Genomic DNA, 14,993 nt, shown 5'->3' with positions numbered 1-14,993 from the left:
CGTGTATCTAATCCTATCCTGTGTGATACTGTCTGCTGAGCCATGTATCTAATCCTCTCCTGTGTGATACCGTCTGCTGAGCCGTGTATCTAATCCTCTCCTGTGTGATACCGTCTGCTGAGCCATGTATCTAATCCAATTGTGTGTGTGATACTATCTGCTGAGCCGTGTATCTAATCCTCTCCTGTATGATACCGTCTGCTGAGCCATGTATCTAATCCTATTGTGTGTGTGATACTGTCAGCTGAGCTGTGTATCTAATCCTCTCCTGTGTGATACTGTCTGCTGAGCCGTGTATCTAATCCTATTGTGTGTGTGATACTGTCTGCTGAGCCATGTATCTAATCCTATCCTATGTGATACTGTCTGCTGAGCCATGTATCTAATCCTATCCTATGTGATACTGTCTGCTGAGCCGTGTATCTAATCCTCTCCTGTGTGATACCGTCTGCTGAGCCATGTATCTAATCCAATTGTGTGTGTGATACTATCTGCTGAGCCGTGTATCTAATCCTCTCCTGTATGATACCGTCTGCTGAGCCATGTATCTAATCCTATTGTGTGTGTGATACTGTCAGCTGAGCCGTGTATCTCATCCTCTCCTGTGTGATACTGTCTGCTGAGCCGTGTATCTAATCCTATGCTGTGTGATACTGTCTGCTGAGCTGTGTATCTAACCGTCTCATGTGTTATAATGTCTGCTGAGCCGTGTATCTAATCCTCTCCTGTGTGATACTGTCTGCTGAGAAGTGTATCTAATCCTCTCCTGTGTGATACTGTCTGCTGAGCTGTGTATCTAATCCTATGCTGTGTGATACTGTCTGCTGAGCTGTGTATCTAACCGTCTCATGTGTGATAATGTCTGCTGAGCCGTGTATCTAATCCTCTCCTGTGTGATACTGTCTGCTGAGAAGTGTATCTAATCCTCTCCTGTGTGATACTGTCTGCTGAGCTGTGTATATAATCCTATGCTGTGTGATACTGTCTGCTGAGCCGTGTATCTAATCCTCTCCTGTGTGATACTGTCTGCTGAGAAGTGTATCTAATCCTATCCTGTGTGATACTGTCTGCAGAGCCGTGTATCTAATCCTATGCTGTGTGATACTATCTGCTGAGCCGTGTATCTAATCCTATCCTGTGTGATACTGTCTGCAGAGCCGTGTATCTAATCCTATGCTGTGTGATACTATCTGCTGAGCCGTGTATCTAATCCTCTCCTGTGTGATACTGTCTGCTGAGAAGTGTATCTAATCCTCTCCTGTGTGATACTGTCTGCTGAGCTGTGTATATAATCCTATGCTGTGTGATACTGTCTGCTGAGCCGTGTATCTAATCCTATGCTGTGTGATACTATCTGCTGAGCCGTGTATCTAATCCTATCCTGTGTGATACTGTCTGCTGAGCTGTGTATCTAATCCTATCCTGTGTGATACTGTCTGCTGAGAAGTGTATCTAATCCTCTCCTGTGTGATACTGTGTGCTGAGCCATGTATCTAATCCTATCCTGTTTGATACTGTCGGCTGAGCCGTGTATCTAATCCTATCCTGTGTGATACTATCTGCTGAGCCGTGTATCTAATCCTATCCTGTGTGATACTGTCTGTTGAGCCATGTATCTAATCCTATGCTGTGTGATACTGTCTGCTGAGCCATGTATCTAATCCTATGCTGTGTGATACTGTCGGCTGAGCCGTGTATCTAATCCTCTCCTGTGTGATACTATCTGCTGAGCCGTGTATCAAATTCTATCCTGTTTGATACTGTGTGCTGAGCCGTGTATCTAATCCTATGCTGTGTGATACTGTCTTCTGAGCCATGTATCTAATCCTATGCTGTGTGGTACTGTCTGCTGAGCCGTGTATCTAATCCTATGCTGTGTGATACTGTCTGCTGAGCAGTGTATCTAATCCTATCCTGTGTGATACTGTCTGCTGAGCTGTGTATCTAATCCTATGCTGTGTGATACTGTCTGCTGAGCCATGTATCTAATCCTATGCTGTGTGGTACCGTCTGCTGAGCAGTGTATCTAATCCTATGCTGTGTGATACTGTCTGCTGAGCCGTGTATCTAATCCTCTCCTGTGTGATACTGTCTGCTGAGCCGTGTATCTAATCCTCTCCTGTGTGATACTGTCTGCTGAGCTGTGTATCTAATCCTATCCTGTGTGATACTGTGTGCTGAGCCGTGTATCTAATCCTATCCTGTGTGATACTGTCTGCTGAGCCGTGTAACTAATCCTATCCTGTGTGATACTGTCTGCTGAGAAGTGTATCTAATCCTGTCCTGTGTGATACTGTCTGCTGAGCCGTGTATCTAATCCTATCCTGTGTGATACTGTCTGCTGAGCCGTGTATCTCATCCTCTCCTGTGTGATACTGTCTGCTGAGCCGTGTATCTAATCCTATCCTGTGTGATACTGTCTGCTGAGCCGTGTATCTAATCCTATGCTGTGTGATACTATCTGCTGAGCCGTGTATCTAATCCTATCCTGTGTGATACCGTCTGCTGAGCTGTGTATCTAATACTATCCTGTGTGATACTGTCTGCTGAGCTGTGTATCTAACCCTCTCATGTGTGATACTGTCTGCTGAGCCGTGTATCTAATCCTCTCCTGTGTGATACTGTCTGCTGAGCCGTGTATATAATCCTCTCCTGTGTGATACCGTCTGCTGAGCCATGTATCTAATCCTATTGTGTGTGTGATACTGTCTGCTGAGCCGTGTATCTAATCCCATCCTGTGTGATACTGTCTGCTGAGCCGTGTATCTAATCCTATGCTGTGTGATACTGTCTGCTGAGCTGTGTATCTAATCCTCTCCTGAGTGATACTGTCTGCTGAGCCGTGTATCTAATCCTATCCTGTGTGATACTGTCTGCTGAGCCGTGTATATAATCCTCTCCTGTGTGATACCGTCTGCTGAGCCATGTATCTAATCCTATTGTGTGTGTGATACTGTCTGCTGAGCCATGTATCTAATCCCATCCTGTGTGATACTGTCTGCTGAGCCGTGTATCTCATCCTATGCTGTGTGATACTGTCTGCTGAGCTGTGTATCTAATCCTCTCCTGAGTGATACTGTCTGCTGAGCCGTGTATCTAATCCTATCCTGTGTGATACCGTCTGCTGAGCCGTGTATCTAATCCTATCCTGTGTGATACTGTCTGCTGAGCTGTGTATCTAATCCTATCCTGTGTGATACTGTCGGCTGAGCCGTGTATCTAATCCTATCCTGTGTGATACTGTCTGCTGAGACGTGTATCTAATCCTATCCTGTGTGATACTGTCTGCTGAGCCGTGTATCTAACCCTCTCATGTGTGATACTGTCTGCTCAGCCGTGTATCTAATCCTATCCTGTGTGATACTGTCTGCTGAGCCATGTATCTAATCCTCTCCTGTGTGATAACGTCTGCTGAGCCGTGTATCTAATCCTCTCCTGTGTGATACCGTCTGCTGAGCCGTGTATCTAATCCTATCCTGTGTGATACTGTCAGCTGAGCTGTGTATCTAATCCTCTCCTGTGTGATACTGTCTGCTGAGCCGTGTATCTAATCCTATGCTGTGTGATACCGTGTGCTGAGCCGTGTATCTAATCCTCTCCTGTGTGATACCATCTGTTGAGCCATGTATCTAATCCTATTGTGTTTGTGATACTGTCTGCTGAGCCGTGTATCTAATCCTATCCTGTGTGATACTGTCTGCTGAGCCATGTATCTAATCCTCTCCTGTGTGATACTGTCTGCTGAGCCATGTATCTAATCCTATTGTGTGTGTGATACTGTCAGCTGAGCCGTGTATCTCATCCGCTCCTGTGTGATACTGTCTGCTGAGCCGTGTATCTAATCCTCTCCTTTGTGATACTATCTGCTGAGCTGTGTATCTAATCCTCTCCTGTGTGATACTTTCTGCTGAGCCGTGTATCTAATCCTCTCCTGTGTGATACTGTCGGCTGAGCCGTGTATCTAATCCTATCCTGTGTGATACTGTCTGCTGAGCTGTGTATCTAATCCTCTCCTGTGTGATACTATCTGCTGAGCTGTGTATCTAATCCTATGCTGTGTGATACCGTGTGCTGAGCCGTGTATCTAATCCTCTCCTGTGTGATACCATCTGTTGAGCCATGTATCTAATCCTATTGTGTGTATGATACTATCTGCTGAGCCGTGTATCTAATCCTATCCTGTGTGATTCCGTCTGCTGAGCCTTGTATCTAATCCTCTCCTGTGTGATACTGTCGGCTGAGCCGTGTATCTAATCCTATCCTGTGTGATACTGTCAGCTGAGCCGTGTATCTAATCCTCTCCTGTGTGATACTGTCTGCTGAGAAGTGTATCTAATCCTATCCTGTGTAATACTGTCTGCTGAGAAGTGTATCTAATCCTATCCTGTGTAATACTGTCTGCTGAGCCGTGTATCTAATCCTATCCTGTGTGATACTGTCTGCTGAGAAGTGTATCTAATCCTCTCCTGTGTGATACTGTGTGCTGAGCCGTGTATCTAATCCTATCCTGTGTGATACTATCTGCTGAGCTGTGTATCTAATCCTCTCCTGTGTGATACTGTCTGCTGAGCTGTGTATCTAATCCTATCCTGTGTGATACTGTCTGCTGAGAAGTGTATCTAATCCTATCCTGTGTAATACTGTCTGCTGAGCCGTGTATCTAATCCTATCCTGTGTGATACTGTCTGCTGAGAAGTGTATCTAATCCTCTCCTGTGTGATACTGTGTGCTGAGCCGTGTATCTAATCCTATCCTGTTTGATACTGTCGGCTGAGCCGTGTATCTAATCCTATCCTGTGTGATACTATCTGCTGAGCCGTGTATCTAATCCTATCCTGTGTGATACTGTCTGCTGAGCCATGTATCTAATCCTATGCTGTGTGATACTGTCTGCTGAGCCATGTATCTAATCCTATGCTGTGTGATACTGTCTGCTGAGCCATGTATCTAATCCTATGCTGTGTGGTACCGTCTGCTGAGCCGTGTATCTAATCCTCTCCTGTGTGATACTGTCTGCTGAGCTGTGTATCTAATCTTATCCTGTGTGATACTGTCTGCTGAGCCGTGTATCTAATCCTATCCTGTGTGATACTGTGTGCTGAGCCGTGTATCTAATCCTATGTTGTGTGATACTGTCTGCTGAGCCGTGTATCTAATCCTCTCCTGTGTGATACCGTCTGCTGAGCCGTGTATCTAATCCTATCCTGTGTGATACTGTCTGCTGAGCCGTGTATCTAATCCTATGTTGTGTGATACTGTCTGCTGAGCCGTGTATCTAATCCTATGTTGTGTGATACTGTCTGCTGAGCCGTGTATCTAATCCTATGTTGTGTGATACTGTCTGCTGAGCCGTGTAACTAATCCTATCCTGTGTGATACTGTCTGCTGAGCCGTGTATCTAATCCTATGTTGTGTGATACTGTCTGCTGAGCCGTGTATCTAATCCTATGTTGTGTGATACTGTCTGCTGAGCCGTGTATCTAATCCTATCCTGTGTGATACTGTATGCTGAGCCGTGTAACTAATCCTATCCTGTGTGATACTGTCTGCTGAGCCGTGTATCTAATCCTATCCTGTGTGATACTGTATGCTGAGCCGTGTAACTAATCCTATCCTGTGTGATACTGTCTGCTGAGCCGTGTATCTAATCCTATCCTGTGTGATACTGTCTGCTGAGCCGTGTATCTAATCCTATCCTGTGTGATACTGTATGCTGAGCCGTGTAACTAATCCTATCCTGTGTGATACTGTCTGCTGAGAAGTGTATCTAATCCTGTCCTGTGTGATACTGTCTGCTGAGCCGTGTATCTAATCCTATGCTGTGTGATACCGTCTGCTGAGCCGTGTAACTAATCCTATCCTGTGTGATACTGTGTGCTGAGCCGTGTATCTAATCCTCTCCTGTGTGATACTGTCTGCTGAGCCGTGTAACTAATCCTATCCTGTGTGATACTGTCTGCTGAGCCGTGTATCTAATCCTGTCCTGTGTGATACTGTCTGCTGAGCCGTGTATCTAATCCTATGCTGTGTGATACCGTCTGCTGAGCCGTGTATCTAATCCTATGCTGTGTGATACTATCTGCTGAGCCGTGTATCTAATCCTATCCTGTGTGATACTGTCTGCTGAGCCGTGTATCTCATCCTCTCCTGTGTGATACTGTCTGCTGAGCCGTGTATCTAATCCTATCCTGTGTGATACTGTCTGATGAGCCGTGTATCTAATCCTATGCTGTGTGATACTATCTGCTGAGCCGTGTATCTAATCCTATCCTGTGTGATACCGTCTGCTGAGCTGTGTATCTAACCCTCTCATGTGTGATACTGTCTGCTGAGCTGTGTATCTAATCCTCTCCTGTGTGATACTGTCTGCTGAGCCGTTTATCTAATCCTATCCTGTGTGATACTGTCTGCTGAGCCGTGTATCTAATCCTATCCTGTGTGATACCGTCTGCTGAGCTGTGTATCTAACCCTCTCATGTGTGATACTGTCTGCTGAGCTGTGTATCTAATCCTATGCTGTGTGATACTGTCTGCTGACCTGTGTATCTAATCCTATGCTGTGTGATACTGTCTGCTGAGCCATGTATCTAATCCTGTCCTGTGTCATACTGTCTGCTGAGCCGTGTATCTAACCCTCTCATGTGTGATACTGTCTGCTGAGCCGTGTATCTAATCCTATCCTGTGTGATACTGTCTGCTGAGCCGTGTATCTAATCCTATCCTGTGTGATACTGTCGGCTGAGCCATGTATCTAATCCTATCCTGTGTGATACTGTCTGCTGAGACGTGTATCTAATCCTATCCTGTGTGATACTGTCGGCTGAGCCGTGTATCTAATCCTCTCCTGTGTGATACTGTCTGCTGAGCCGTGTATCTAATCCTCTCCTGTGTGATACTGTCTGCTGAGCCGTGTATCTAATCCTCTCCTGTGTGATACTGTCTGCTGAGCCGTGTATCTAATCCTCTCCTGTGTGATACTGTCTGCTGAGCCGTGTATCTCATCCTCTCCTGTGTGATACTGTCTGCTGAGCCGTGTATCTAATCCTATGCTGTGTGATTCTATCTGCTGAGCCGTGTATCTAATCCTATCCTGTGTGATACTGTCTGCTCAGCCGTGTATCTAATCCTATGCTGTGTGATACTATCTACTGAGACGTGTATCTAATCCTATCCTGTGTGATACTGTCTGCTGAGCCGTGTATCTAATCCTATGCTGTGTGATACTGTCTGCTGAGCCGTGTCTCTAATCCTATCCTGTGTGATACTGTCTGCTGAGCCGTGTATCTAATCCTATCCTGTGTGATGCTGTCTGCTGAGCTGTGTATCTAATCCTCCCCTGTGTGATACTGTCTGCTGAGCTGTGTATCTAATCCTATCCTGTGTGATACTGTCTGCTGAGCCGTGTATCTAATCCTCTCCTGTGTGATACTGTCTGCTGAGCTGTGTATATAATCCTCTCCTGTGTGATACTGTCTGCTGAGAAGTGTATCTAATCCTATCCTGTGTGATACTGTCTGCTGAGAAGTGTATCTAATCCTATCCTGTGTAATACTGTCTGCTGAGCCGTGTATCTAATCCTATCCTGTGTGATACTGTCTGCTGAGAAGTGTATCTAATCCTCTCCTGTGTGATACTGTGTGCTGAGCCATGTATCTAATCCTATCCTGTTTGATACTGTCGGCTGAGCAGTGTATCTAATCCTATCCTGTGTGATACTATCTGCTGAGCCGTGTATCTAATCCTCTCCTGTGTGATACCGTCTGCTGAGCCGTATATTTAACCCTATGCTGTGTGATACTGTCTGCTGAGCCGTGTATCTAATCCTCTCCTGTGTGCTACTGTCTGCTGAGCCGTGTATCTAATCCTCTCCTGTGTGATACTGTCTGCTGAGCCGTGTATCTAATCCTATCCTGTGTGATACTATCTGCTGAGCCGTGTATCTAATCCTCTCCTGTGTGATACTGTCTGCTGAGCTGTGTATCTAATCCTATCCTGTGTGATACTGTCTGCTGAGCCGTGTATCTAATCCTATGCTGTGTGATACTGTCTGCTGAGCCGTGTCTCTAATCCTATCCTGTGTGATACTGTCTGCTGAGCCGTGTATCTAATCCTATGCTGTGTGATACTGTCTGCTGAGCTGTGTATCTAATCCTATCCTGTGTGATACTGTCTGCTGAGCCGTGTATCTAATCCTATGCTGTGTGATACTGCCTGCTGAGCCGTGTATCTAATCCTATCCTGTGTGATGCTGTCTGCTGAGCTGTGTATCTAATCCTCCCCTGTGTGATACTGTCTGCTGAGCTGTGTATCTAACCATCTCATGTGTGATACTGTCTGCTGAGCCGTGTATCTAATCCTCTCCTGTGTGATACTCTCTGCTGAGCTGTGTATCTAATCCTCTGCTGTGTGATACTGTCTGCTGAGCTGTGTATCTAATCCTCTCCTGTGTGATACTGTCTGCTGAGCCGTGTATCTAATCCTATCCTGTGTGATACTGTCTGCTGAGCCGTGTATCTAATCCTATGTTGTGTGATACTGTCTGCTGAGCCATGTATCTAACCCTATGCTGTGTGATACTGTCTACTGAGCCGTGTATCTAATCCTATCCTGTGTGATACTGTCTGCTCAACCGTGTATCTAATCCTATCCTGTGTGATACTGTCGGCTGAGCCGCGTATCTAATCCCATCCTGTGTGATACTGTCTGCTGAGCCGTGTATCTAATCCTATCCTGTGTGATACTGTCGGCTGAGCCGTGTATCTAATCCTATGCTGTGTGATACGGTCTGCTGAGCCTTGTATCTAATCCTATGCTGTGTGATACGGTCTGCTGAGCCATGTATCTAATCTACTCCTGTGTGATACTGTCTGCTGAGCCACGTATCTAATCCTATCCTGTGTGATACTATCTGCAGAGCTGTGTATCTAATCCTATCCTGTGTGATACTGTCTGCTGAGCCATGTATCTAATCCTATCCTGTGTGATACTGTCTGCTGAGCCGTGTATCTAATCATCTCCTGTGTGATACTGTCTGCTGAGCCATGTAACTAATCCTATCCTGTGTGATACTATCTGCTGAGCCAAGTATCTAATCCTATCCTGTGTGATACTGTCTGCTGAGCAGTGTATCTAATACTCTCCTGTGTGATACTGTCTGCTGAGCCGTGTATCTAATCCTCTCCTGTGTGATACTGTCTGCTGAGCCGTGTATCTAATCCTATCCTGTGTGATACTGTCTGCTTGGCCGTGTATCTAATCCTCTCCTGTGTGATACTGTCTGCTGAGCTATGTATCTAATCCTATTGTGTGTGTGATACTATCTGCTGAGCCGTGTATCTAATCCTATCCTGTGTGATACTGTCAGCTGAGCCATGTATCTCATCCTCTCCTGTGTGATACTGTCTGCTGAGCCGTGTATCTAATCCTATCCTGTGTGATACTGTCTGCTGAGCTGTGTATCTAATCCTCTCCTGTGTGATACTGTCTGCTGAGACGTGTATCTAATCCTATTGTGTGTGTGATACTATCTGCTGAGCCGTGTATCTAATCCTATCCTGTGTGATACTGTCAGCTGAGCCATGTATCTCATCCTCTCCTGTGTGATACTGTCTGCTGAGCCGTGTATCTAATCCTATCCTGTGTGATACTGTCTGCTGAGCCGTGTATCTAATCCTCTCCTGTGTGATTCCGTCTGCTGAGCTGTGTATCTAAACCTATCCTGTGTGATACCATCTGCTGAGCCGTGTATCTAATCCTATCCTGTGTGATACCGTCTGCTGAGCCGTATATCTAATCCTATCCTGTGTGATACCGTCTGCTGAGCCATGTATCTAATCCTCTCCTGTGTGATGCCATCTGCTGAGCCGTGTATCTAATCCTCTCCTGTGTGATACTGTCTGCTGAGCCGTGTATCTAATCCTATCCTGTGTGATACTGTCTGCTGAGCTGTGTATCTAATCCTCTCATGTGTGATACTGTCTGCTGAGCCGTGTATCTAATCCTATCCTGTGTGATACCGTCTGCTGAGCCATGTATCTAATCCTATTGTGTGTGTGATACTGTCTGCTGAGCCGTGTATCTAATCCCATCCTGTGTGATACTGTCTGCTTAGCCGTGTATCTAATCCTATGCTGTGTGATACTGTCTGCTGAGCTGTGTATCTAATCCTCTCCTGAGTGATACTGTCTGCTGAGCCGTGTATCTAATCCTATCCTGTGTGATACCGTCTGCTGAGCCGTGTATCTAATCCTATCCTGTGTGATACTGTCTGCTGAGCTGTGTATCTAATCCTATCCTGTGTGATACTGTCGGCTGAGCCGTGTATCTAATCCTATCCTGTGTGATACTGTCTGCTGAGCCGTGTATCTAATCCTCTCCTGTGTGATACTGTCTGCTGAGCCGTGTATCTAATCCTCTCCTGTGTGATACTGTCTGCTGAGCCGTGTATCTAATCCTCTCCTGTGTGATACTGTCTGCTGAGCCGTGTATCTCATCCTCTCCTGTGTGATACTGTCTGCTGAGCCGTGTATCTAATCCTATGCTGTGTGATACTATCTGCTGAGCCGTGTATCTAATCCTATCCTGTGTTATACTGTCTGCTGAGCCGTGTATCTAATCCTATGCTGTGTGATACTATCTGCTGAGCCGTGTATCTAATCCTATCCTGTGTTATACTGTCTGCTGAGCCGTGTATCTAATCCTATGCTGTGTGATACTATCTACTGAGACGTGTATCTAATCCTATCCTGTGTGATACTGTCTGCTGAGCTGTGTATCTAATCCTATCCTGTGTGATACTGTCTGCTGAGCCGTGTATCTAACCCTCTCATGTGTGATACTGTCTGCTGAGCCATGTATCTAATCCTCTCCTGTGTGATACTATCTGCTGAGCCGTGTATCTAATCCTATCCTGTGTGATTCTGTCTGCTGAGCCGTGTATCTAATCCTATGCTGTGTGATACTGTCTGCTGAGCCGTGTATCTAATCCTATCCTGTGTGATACTGTCAGCTGAGCCATGTATCTCATCCTCTCCTGTGTGATACTGTCTGCTGAGCCATGTATCTCATCCTCTCCTGTGTGATACTGTCTTCTGAGCCGTGTATCTAATCCTATGCTGTGTGATACTATCTGCTGAGCCGTGTATCTAATCCTCTACTGTGTGATACTGTCTGCTGAGCTGTGTATCTAATCCTCTCCTGTGTGATACTGTCTGCTGAGCTGTGTATCTAACCCTCTCATGTGTGATACTGTCTGCTGAGCCGTGTATCTAATCCTATACTGTGTGATACTGTCTGCTGAGCTGTGTATCTAACCCTCTCATGTGTGATACTGTCTGCTGAGCTGTGTATCTAACCCTCTCATGTGTGATACTGTATGCTGAGCTGTGTATCTAATCCTCTCCTGTGTGATACTGTCTGCTGAGCTGTGTATCTAACCCTCTCATGTGTGATACTGTCTGCTCAGCCGTGTATCTAATCCTATCCTGTGTGATACTGTCTGCTGAGCCATGTATCTAATCCTCTCCTGTGTGATACCGTCTGCTGAGCCGTGTATCTAATCCTCTCCTGTGTGATACCGTCTGCTGAGCCATGTATCTAATCCAATTGTGTGTGTGATACTATCTGCTGAGCCGTGTATCTAATCCTCTCCTGTATGATACCGTCTGCTGAGCCATGTATCTAATCCTATTGTGTGTGTGATACTGTCAGCTGAGCTGTGTATCTAATCCTCTCCTGTGTGATACTGTCAGCTGAGCCGTGTATCTAATCCTATGCTATGTGATACTATCTGCTGAGCCGTGTATCTAATCCTATTGTGTGTGTGATACTGTCTGCTGAGCCATGTATCTAATTCTATTGTGTGTGTGATACTGTCAGCTGAGCCGTGTATCTCATCCTCTCCTGTGTGATACTGTCTGCTGAGCTGTGTATCTAATCCTATGCTGTGTGATACTGTCTGCTGAGCTGTGTATCTAACCGTCTCATGTGTGATAATGTCTGCTGAGCCGTGTATCTAATCCTCTCCTGTGTGATACTGTCTGCTGAGAAGTGTATCTAATCCTCTCCTGTGTGATACTGTCGGCTGAGCCGTGTATATAATCCTATGCTGTGTGATACTGTCTGCTGAGCCGTGTATCTAATCCTCTCCTGTGTGATACTGTCTGCTGAGAAGTGTATCTAATCCTATCCTGTGTGATACTTTCTGCAGAGCCGTGTATATAATCCTATGCTGTGTGATACTGTCTGCTGAGCCGTGTATCTAATCCTATGCTATGTGATACTATCTGCTGAGCCGTGTATGTCATCCTCTCCTGTGTGATACTGTCTGCTGAGCCGTGTATCTAATCCTATGCTGTGTGATACTATCTGCTGAGCCGTGTATCTAATCCTATCCTGTGTGATACTGTCTGCTGAGCTGTGTATCTAATCCTATCCTGTGTGATACTTTCTGCTGAGCCGTGTATCTAATCCTCTCCAGTGTGATACTATCTGATGATCTGTGTATCTAATCCTATCCTGTGTGATACTGTCTGCTGAGCTGTGTATCTAATCCTATTGTGTGTGATACTGTCCGCTGAGCTGTGTATCTAATCCTATCCTGTGTGATACTGTCTGCTGAGCTGTGTATCTAATCCTATCCTGTGTGATACTGTCTGCTGAGCTGTGTATCTAATCCTATCCTGTGTGATACTGTCTGCTGAGCCGTGTATCTAATCCTCTCCAGTGTGATACTATCTGATGAGCTGTGTATCTAACCCTATGCTGTGTGATACCGTCTGCTGAGCCGTGTATCTAATCCTATCCTGTGTGATACTGTCGGCTGAGCCGTGTATCTAATCCTCTCCTGTGTGATACTGTCTGCTGAGCCGTGCATCTAATCCTCTCCTGTGTGATACCGTCTGCTGAGCCGTGTATCTAATCCTATCCTGTGTGATACTGTCTGCTGAGCTGTGTATCTAATCCTATTGTGTGTGTGATACTGTCAGCTGAGCCGTGTATCTCATACTCTCCTGTGTGACACTGTCTGCTGAGCTGTGTATCTAATCCTATGCTGTGTGATACCGTGTGCTGAGCCGTGTATCTAATCCTCTCCTGTGTGATACCATCTGCTGAGCCGTGTATCTAATCCTATCCTGTGTGATACTGTCTGATGAGCCGTGTATCTAATCCTATGCTGTGTGATACTATCTGCTGAGCCGTGTATCTAATCCTATCCTGTGTGATACCGTCTGCTGAGCTGTGTATCTAACCCTCTCATGTGTGATACTGTCTGCTGAGCCGTGTATCTAATCCTATCCTGTGTGATACCGTCTGCTGAGCTGTGTATCTAACCCTCTCATGTGTGATACTGTCTGCTGAGCCGTTTATCTAATCCTATCCTGTGTGATACTGTCTGCTGAGCCATGTATCTAATCCTGTCCTGTGTCATACTGTCTGCTGAGCCGTGTATCTAACCCTCTCATGTGTGATACTGTCTGCTGAGCCGTGTATCTAATCCTATCCTGTGTGATACTGTCTGCTGAGCCGTGTATCTAATCCTATCCTGTGTGATACTGTCGGCTGAGCCATGTATCTAATCCTATCCTGTGTGATACTGTCTGCTGAGACGTGTATCTAATCCTATCCTGTGTGATACTGTCGGCTGAGCCGTGTATCTAATCCTCTCCTGTGTGATACTGTCTGCTGAGCCGTGTATCTAATCCTCTCCTGTGTGATACTGTCTGCTGAGCCGTGTATCTCATCCTCTCCTGTGTGATACTGTCTGCTGAGCCGTGTATCTAATCCTATGCTGTGTGATACTATCTGCTGAGCCGTGTATCTAATCCTATCCTGTGTGATACTGTCTGCTCAGCCGTGTATCTAATTCTATGCTGTGTGATACTATCTACTGAGACGTGTATCTAATCCTATCCTGTGTGATACTGTCTGCTGAGCCGTGTATCTAATCCTATGCTGTGTGATACTGTCTGCTGAGCCGTGTCTCTAATCCTATCCTGTGTGATACTGTCTGCTGAGCCGTGTATCTAATCCTATCCTGTGTGATGCTGTCTGCTGAGCTGTGTATCTAATCCTCCCCTGTGTGATACTGTCTGCTGAGCTGTGTATCTAATCCTATCCTGTGTGATACTGTCTGCTGAGCCGTGTATCTAATCCTCTCCTGTGTGATACTGTCTGCTGAGCTGTGTATATAATCCTCTCCTGTGTGATACTGTCTGCTGAGAAGTGTATCTAATCCTATCCTGTGTGATACTGTCTGCTGAGAAGTGTATCTAATCCTATCCTGTGTAATACTGTCTGCTGAGCCGTGTATCTAATCCTATCCTGTGTGATACTGTCTGCTGAGAAGTGTATCTAATCCTCTCCTGTGTGATACTGTGTGCTGAGCCATGTATCTAATCCTATCCTGTTTGATACTGTCGGCTGAGCAGTGTATCTAATCCTATCCTGTGTGATACTATCTGCTGAGCCGTGTATCTAATCCTCTCCTGTGTGATACCGTCTGCTGAGCCGTATATTTAACCCTATGCTGTGTGATACTGTCTGCTGAGCCGTGTATCTAATCCTCTCCTGTGTGCTACTGTCTGCTGAGCCGTGTATCTAATCCTCTCCTGTGTGATACTGTCTGCTGAGCCGTGTATCTAATCCTATCCTGTGTGATACTATCTGCTGAGCCGTGTATCTAATCCTCTCCTGTGTGATACTGTCTGATGAGCTGTGTATCTAATCCTATCCTGTGTGATACTGTCTGCTGAGCCGTGTATCTAATCCTATGCTGTGTGATACTGTCTGCTGAGCCGTGTCTCTAATCCTATCCTGTGTGATACTGTCTGCTGAGCCGTGTATCTAATCCTATGCTGTGTGATACTGTCTGCTGAGCTGTGTATCTAATCCTATCCTGTGTGATACTGTCTGCTGAGCCGTGTATCTAATCCTATGCTGTGTGATACTGTCTGCTGAGCCGTGTATCTAATCCTATCCTGTGTGATGCTGTC

This window comes from Phyllobates terribilis, unplaced genomic scaffold (assembly GCF_046119375.1).
Source record: "Phyllobates terribilis strain yellow unplaced genomic scaffold, ASM4611937v1 Scaffold_2__4_contigs__length_985480577, whole genome shotgun sequence".
In the NCBI taxonomy this organism is placed as follows: Eukaryota; Metazoa; Chordata; class Amphibia; order Anura; family Dendrobatidae; genus Phyllobates; species Phyllobates terribilis.
Note: the sequence above shows the minus strand (reverse complement) of the source record.